Genomic DNA, 8184 nt, shown 5'->3' on the forward strand with positions numbered 1-8184 from the left:
CTGTCCAGTACCCCACTCCTCTTGCTCAGTCTTTTCCTCTTGGCAAGTCTCCCAGTTTGCAAAAGAGTGAGTGTCTTTTTAAAAGCAGTTTTTAACACCATGTCTCCTTCAGCCTTTTCCATTCTGTCCCCCTCCATGCTGTTGGCACAGATAGCCATTACAGTGGATAGGAATCATGAGTAGGGCCCAATAAATTCACAGTCCATTTTGGTCAATTTCACAGTCATAGGAATTTTTAAATGTAAATTTCATAATTTCAGCTATTTAAATCTGAAATTTCACAGTGTTGTAATCTGAGGGGTCCTGACCTAAAAAGGAGTTGTGGGGTGGGGTGCGGGGGGGTCACAAGGTTATTGTAGGGTGTGCTATGGTACTACCCTTACTTCTGTGCTGGGCAGCTGGAGCATGGCGGCTGCTGGCCAGGAGCCCAGTCTGAAGGCAGAGCCACCGCCAGCAGCAGTGCAGAAGTAAGGATGGCAGGATACAGTATTGCCACCCTTACTTCTGCGCTGCCTTCACAGTTGGGTGGCCGGAGAGTGGGAGCTGCTTACTGAGGGCCCAGCTCTGCAGGCAGCAGCGCAGAAGTAAGGGTGGCAATACCGCGACCCCCCTAAAATAACCTTGCGACCTGCCTGCAACTCCCAATTTGAGAAACACTGGTTTCCCCAGTGAAATCTGTATAGTATAGGGTAAAAGCACACAAAAGACCAGATTTCACAATCTGTGACGCGTTCTTCATGGCCGTGAATTTGGTAGGGCCCTAGTCATGAGTCTTTGACAGTAACCTCCATTGCTAGAGCAAAGCTATTCAATTTCTGGGTGGTTCTTGATGTCCCTGTTATTCATGCTCAAACACCTAGATATTGGTGCCTCCCCCCAGCACAAGAGGGATGATGTAACCTAGCATTAGCAGTATATACTGCAGCATGCGATCAAGGGGACTCAAAATGGAGACTGACATTCACAAAAATCAGACCGGGTATACTAACATAACCCCTCAAACTATCATGCTCTTATTATGTGTATGTACAGCACCTAGCACAATGGGACCCTAACCTTGGTTGAGGCCTCTAGTCATCAGTGTAACGCAAGTAATAAAATACTGCCACCTACTTGGACTCTGACACTACAGTTACATTATGATGTTTACAGTTTGTGCAACAGTGGTGCTGAGGCTTAGTTAATTTTCACAGAGCACTGTAAGATCCTGGCATGAAATTTACTGTGAAATGCAAAGTAGTATTTAAACTTTTATTTGTTAATTTTTTTCTGCACAAGGGTCTTCAGGCTCACAGGGTGGAATTTTTAACTGTGTTCAACTCCCACTTTAAATTGGTATTGGGCATCTGTATCCCTAACACCCTTTGGAAAAATCCCACCCACTGATATAAGGCCAGTGTGAAAAAAGGGGTAGTAGTAAGGAAGTACGAATAAAAATGTGACAGACACTTCTGGGTGACTCAAGGAGAGGTCAAATGATAAACAAGTCCTAGCATGCCCCCAAACTCTCTATGCTAGTAGAATATAAACCACCACCCCAATAAAAGAAACATACAGTTGTTGTTTTTGATGAGCTATGGCAGACTGCATCTAACCAACAAAAATGTTATGTTGTATCAATCACAAAGTGACAACAGACATAAAAGCTGATGGCAGTGAAGCCCTTTTCTCAGATGCTTACCAGCAAGGCAAGACTGAACACGTCAAAGAGAAGAGACAGCAGATATGGCAAGAAACCCAGGTAAGAATTCATTTACAAACAGATCGGATGAAATAAAACTGCTTCTCAATCCTTTTCCCTAAATATACATGCAGGCCAGGTAGTGGGGGGTAGCACAATGCATAAACCAGTAAAAGGGTATGAAGTTAGGACCACAGTCTTTGGAGTGCAAAACAAAGTAAAGAGTTATCTCCATTCTCTTCGACTCCATCTACAGTATACATTTAGCCACTTTGAGAATTACTTTTAAAGTGGTTCCCACTAACATGGTGGATTAGGTATACATTTAAACAGTTTGAGACCAGTATCCCTTGCTCCCCTCCTCAGAGACCAGTTTCAATGGATTAAAAAAATAAAAATCCACAGTTATATACCAACCACACTGTCCAACACAACTGTGTCTGCTAAAGTCAGTTTCTGAACATGACTGAACTTGTAGCAGACAGGGATTTGGGCCCTTTTGAGTCCCACATGGACAAATCCCTGTAACCTCTTGGAGCCAATGAAGTCAATGGGGCTCCACACAGGTACAGACACCCGCCTGCACAGAACACCTCACAAGGTAAGAGACCTTAGAAATATCTATGCTATGATTTCCCACATATAAATATAACAATATTGTATACCTCAACCCATGCAAAAATATTTCAGAACTATTAGCAGGGGCAGGGTTGGAAGAAAATGAAAACATATTTTCCAAAGATAATTTTAATACACAAAACAAGGAGTTATCTATCCATAAATCTACACCAGTTTAGCAAAGCTAGTGCACACCTCTACATGGATTCTTATTTTTGTTTAAGCACATTTTATTTCAGGTCAGTTTAAACCTGTTCCTAACTGATTTAAGATCTACTGAAACAGACCTGACTGATTTAATGCAAAATAACAGTTAAATAAGCTATACTTGTTTGAAGTGCCTTTATACTGATAAAACTGTATCCACACTAGGTTGCACTGAATAATTATTACTATTGTAAGGATAACATCTCTAATTGAAGTAAAAAGAACAGGAGGACTTGTGGCACCTTAGAGACTAACAAATTTATTTGAGCATAAGCTTTCATGGGCAACAGCTCACTTCATCCCTGGTACAGAAACTGCATCTAAACCTGCCCTCAATGGGTTTAAAAATCACTCCTCCCGTTAAACCACTGCAACTCTGTGCATAGACAGTAAATCCAAATTTAAACACTAAATAATTGACTGCCTTGCACCTTGTGTAGTTATTTACATCTCTGCCAAGTGAGCATAAAACAACACCAGTGCAAGTACAGAATCGTGATTCAGTACCATTTTGCACCCCTTGCAAAAGAGTAAATGATACACAATTTGACACCCCCTAGCCTTCATAGTGAGGAGGCAGCCGCAGCCCCTAGCACCCCCAGAGACCCCCCTCAAAGTGTGTGTGTGTGGGGGGGCAGTCCTAGCTCCTACAGAGACTACTCCCCAGAGTGGGGGGCAGCCCCTAGGACCGCCAGATACTCCTATTAGAGTGGGGGGCAGCCCCTAGCACTCCCAGATACTCCCATCAGAGTGGAGAGGGGTAGCCCCTAGCACCCCCAGAGACCCCCCTCACAGTGTGTGTGTGGGGGCAGTCCTAGCTCCTACAGTGACTACTCCCCAGAGTGGGGGGCAGCTCCTAGCACCCCCAGATACTCCTGTCAGAGTGGGGGGGCAGCCCCAGCCCCTAGCACCCCCAGAGACCCCCCTCACAGTGTGTGTGGGGGGCAGTCCTAGCTCCTACAGTGACTACTCCCCAGAGTGGGGGGCAGCCCCTAGCACCCCCAGATACCGTCAGAGTGGGGGGGGTAGCCCCAGCACCCCCAGAGACCCCCCTCACAGTGGGGGGGCAGTCCTAGCTCCTACAGTGACTACTCCCCAGAGTGGGGGGCAGCCCCTAGCACCCCCAGATACTCCAGTCAGAGGGGGGGGCAGCCCCAGCCCCTAGCACCCCAGAGACCCCCCTCACAGTGGGGGGGGCAGTCCTAGCTCCCCCAGATACTCCCTTCAGAATTAGAGGGCCGCCCCAGCCCCCCAGGGACCCCTCCTCAGAGGGGGGGGGGGACAGAGCTCCCCACCCCCCTCGCTCTCTCTCACCTCCTCTCCGCCGCGGGCCGCACCACTCCAGCGTCCAGCGTCACCGCCCCCAAACCACACCCCCTCCTCAACGTGATTGGCCCACTGGATTGACACCGATAGCCAATCAGATCCGAGAAAGAAGAGGGCGGTGGCCGGGCGCTCTGGTGGGGCGGGGGGAGTGACGGGGGGCATGGCCCTGGTGACCCAATGGGAAGTGACGTGGGGGATATCCCGGGTGCCCCAAGGGGGAGTGATGGGGGGGAGGGTTGTCCTTGGTAGTCCAATATGGGGAATGATGGGTGTGGGGGGGATGTCCCTGGTGCCCCAAGGGGGAGTGATGTGGGGGGAGGGTTGTCCTTGGTAGTCCAATATGGGGAATGATGTCCCTGGTGCCCCAAGGGGGGAGTGATGGGGGGGGATGTCCCTGGTGCCCCAAGGGGGAGTGATGTGGGGGGGAGAGTTGTCCTTGGTAGTCCAATATGGGGAATGATGTCCCTGGTGCCCCAAGGGGGGAGTGATGGGGGGAGGGGTTGTCCTTGGTACTCCAATATGGGGAATATGTGGGGGGGGGGGGGGGATGTCCCTGGTGACCCAAAGGGGAGTGATGGAGGAGGGGGTTGTCCTTGGTACTCCAATATGGGGAATGATGGGAGGGATGTCCCTGGTGCCCCAAGGGGGAGTGACGGGGGGGGATGTCCCTGGTACCCCAAGGGGGAGTCACGGGGAGGGTTGTCCCTGGTGCCCCAAGGGTGGAGTGACAGGGGGGATGTCCCTGGTACCCCAAGGGTGGAGTGACAGGGGGGATGTCCCTGGTACCCCAAGGGTGGAGTGATGTGGGGGATGTCCCTGGTATCCAAAGATTAGGGAGTGATTATTGGGGAATTTCCCTAGAAGGAACTTAGCGAGGAGGGGCATGGGGAGGGGTGATATCTCAAGTGGATTGTGGGGGGTGGAGTGGCCTTGTCTCACACAGAGGAGGGTTTATTCCTTGGGACTGGGAAATGTTCCTGGCCCCCGAGGGGCAAGTGTAGCACTGTTGATGCCTGTTAATTATACCTTTGCAGGTGCCTCTGGCAGGATTATGTTCCATGCAGGCAACATGAGCCAACTGCCTTCACAATTCTATTGTTTAACCTGTGTTCACCCCCCATCCAGGTCACCTTACCCTTCTTCCTCAGCCAGCTCTTCCCTCTAGGAGCAGCAGCCAAGAGGAACTGTGCCAGAAGCTGGCCCTTCAGCTGGCTCGTATTGGGGATGCTGTTGATCGCAGGATTGTCAGAGAGTTTAGGCAGCATGTTGAGCAAGAGGAGGATGTTGAGCAGGTAGAGAGAGAGAAGGGGAGACAGGCCTTTGTGCTCTGTATGCAAGTATTGTCTGAATTAAACCGCAAACTCCTTTGAGCGGGGACCGTCTGTTCCTGGTCATGCTTGTGAAGCAGCACGTGTGTTCATTGAACAGCGCTCTGTAAATACGGTGTCACATCCATGGACACATCCCAGCAGCAGGAGGGAGAGGAATTTGCCATTTTTCTTAAAAACACCTTGAGGCCCAGCTTGGCAGTCCTCCCTCCTGAGATTGGCTCCTACTGAAGCCACGAGGTTGCAGGATTAGGCCCCTGATGTTTTCTGGTTACAGGCAGAAGGTGTGATAATTCTCACATTTGCATTCCCAGCCTGTTGTTTAATACCTTGGCATGTATGTTTTCACAGGGCCTACACATGGGAGAACCAAGAGACGTCAGAGAGGGGACAGCTCACTTTATTTTGTTCTTGCTTAGAAAGTTTCATGAAGTTTTGCATTATTTCTCACTACATTTACAGTGGGATGTATGTAACGAAGCGATCCCTTAGCTTAGACTGCACTGATGTGTTGGTCACTGACCTCACGTGATGCGGTTGGACAGATCAAATGTAACCTCTGTGACCATTTTGATTATTCACAACATTCCTTTGGGATGCACATTAATGAGCCTGATCCTGCAAACATGTAAGCATTTTAGTAATTTTACTCACCTAGGACCTATTGAATTTAGGGGACTAGGCACACGAGTAAAGTTACTCACTTGCATAAATGTTTACTGGATTGGGCCTATATTTAGTTAAAAAGCAAATTCTGTAAATTGTATTACTTGTAGCCTGTCACCTTCCACCACACCTTATGCCACTCCTGAAAAATGAATGGTGAAGGCAGTCATACACAGCGTATAGACTTCCTTATCAATCATTTGTCAAGAGATCTGGATGCCAGTGCACAAACACACACATTGTTGTTGCCTACCTATATATACACATGGAAAGAAAAGTGACCTACTTGTTAAAGGTGCTGAGTACCTTCTACTTCCATTGGCTTTTTGGGGGGGATTTGCGGGTGCTCAGCACATCTGAAAATCAGGCCACTTTTATTTAGATGCCTAGATATGAAGTTGGGGGCCTGTCTTTGGCACCCAGCTTGGAAAATGTTGGCTATGAATGTTAATTTGAACTTCTTAATTAGTTACATATCCAGGAAGCTTCAGTCTCTGGTTATGTGGCGATATATTCTGCGTAGCAGCTACTTTGATGTTTAAAGCTCTGATCACACTAAAGCAGCAGAAAGAATGCTGTAGTATGTTGCAGCTGTTGTGGTAACAAATGTGTTCATGACGCGAAGCTGTCGGTTTGAGATGGTGCTTTTCATCATGCAGGGTCTATTACCTAAACCCGCCAACATGGTACAGATCAATGCTAATTTCTAAAAGGAGCTCTTGAGTCAGGAAGTGTAATATTTGAAATTATTGCCTGTGTGTGGCATTCCTTCCTGTGGTAACAGTGCATTAGCTTGAATCCACATGGGAGAATCCACGAGGGAACAAAGGTGGCAGAATAGAAGAATTACAGATTGTGTCATAAGATTATTTGAAAAAAATGTCTACTTGGATCATAAGTGGTGTTCTTTGTTCTATGCTGGGGTGCTTTATGGTTGTTTCTATGATTAAAAAGTTCAGGTTTAAAGTATAGAGAAAAGTTTCTAACCCCATTTTCTTTGAGCTCGTTTATGCGAGATTTGAAAAATAAACATTTACCACTTGCAATTAGTGTTTCATGTTTCTTTTGTTAATGAAGTCAAATGCGATCCTGCCCCCGAATGTGGTTCGGGTGTGTCACCCCACATTGGCTGAAGCCGCGTTAGTCAAAGCCAGAGAAGGGATGGGGGGTTGTCAAAGCACAACAGAACAGTAGTTATGCCTGCATAAATCATCTTTTGGCACAGGCTTTGAGGAGTTGTCCCTAAGGAGGTGCTGGGCCCTGTGGGGAAGGTGTTGGCAATAGGAAGACAGAAACTGGCCTGCAAGGAGCTGACTCACTGGCTGAGTACGTCTTCACTACCAACGTTAAAGCATTGCCACTGTGTAGTCACGGCTCCAGCACTAGGAGAAAACTTGTTAAAAAACACAAAAAAACCACCATGGGGGTGTAGCTCCCAGCGCTGGTGCTCTGTCTATTCTGCCACTTTACAGCGCTGAAACGTGCATCGCTCAGGGGTGTGTTTTTTCGCACCCCTGTGTGAGAAAGTTTCAATGCTGTAAAGTGGCCGTGTAGCCAAGGCCTTTATTTCTGAACGAGTTAGGCTAAAATTTAACTGGGATTGGATCCACCAAAATCTCACTGTCCCCCCCAAAACTTCATGGTCTTCCCCTTCCCAGGGGAGAAGTTGAGCCCATTTACGAGACAAGAAGATTAGGATCTGCTTTTATAGCAACCACTTAAGGGGAGATGCTCACTGCTAGTGGGCTGTCACAGAAAGGAAAGAGGATTCAAAAAACAAGAAGCAAGGGAAGATTTTTCTGCTGTCAGCTACATACCCATAAGTCAGTTGTTTAAAAAAAAAAAAAAATCACACCACCTATGCCCCTTCTGTGAAGACTTGTGCCTTTCAGGGGCATAATTTCAGGAAAATTTGGAGAGGAAGAGATAGGGAGGGGCAAAGTTGTGTTAACGTTATATGTGATTTTATTATATCCTGCAAAGTCAGGGGGAGGAGGAGCATAAAAGGGAGCATATTGACCTATGACACTGGGGGGGAAAAACAAGGTTGGGGGCACCTGCCCCCTTTGCCCTATTGCAAATGACACCCCTCATGTCTCTCACTTCAGATCTATATCTACTTGTGAAGAACTGCTGCAATGCCCACCAAGGGGATCTGCTACTGAGATCAGCTTCCCTTTTACCGCATTTAAGTTGACCCTCTTTCTGTTTCAGATTTGCTCTTGTCTCTTTTTACTACCTCCTAGGACCCCTACCACAGAGTATTGTTAAGCTAAGGCCTTCTGCCATTATACCAGTTCCCCCCCGCCCTCCCACTGGCTGTGTGGTTTTGGGCTACTCATTTAGGCAACAAGTTTT

The 8184-nt window shown here is 47.7% G+C and overlaps 1 protein-coding gene across 12 annotated transcripts in view; it reads right to left on the bottom strand.

The window, feature by feature from the left end:
• KCTD20 (potassium channel tetramerization domain containing 20) overlaps window positions 1-3914 on the bottom strand; it is a 42631-nt gene extending 38717 nt beyond the window's left edge. For 3 of the 12 annotated variants that reach the window (XM_043533768.1, XM_043533765.1, XM_043533769.1), the window contains exon 1: window positions 3821-3840. The gene's annotated coding sequence lies outside the window, so the exon portion shown is untranslated. Of the gene's footprint in view, window positions 1-3820 lie in introns of all 12 variants that reach the window. The other 9 variants (XM_043533773.1, XM_043533771.1, XM_037885164.2 and 6 more) reach the window with 9 other exon arrangements.
• Between the last annotated feature and the right edge of the window lie 4270 nt (window positions 3915-8184).

This window comes from Chelonia mydas, chromosome 21 (assembly GCF_015237465.2).
Source record: "Chelonia mydas isolate rCheMyd1 chromosome 21, rCheMyd1.pri.v2, whole genome shotgun sequence".
Lineage (NCBI taxonomy): Eukaryota > Metazoa > Chordata > Testudines > Cheloniidae > Chelonia > Chelonia mydas.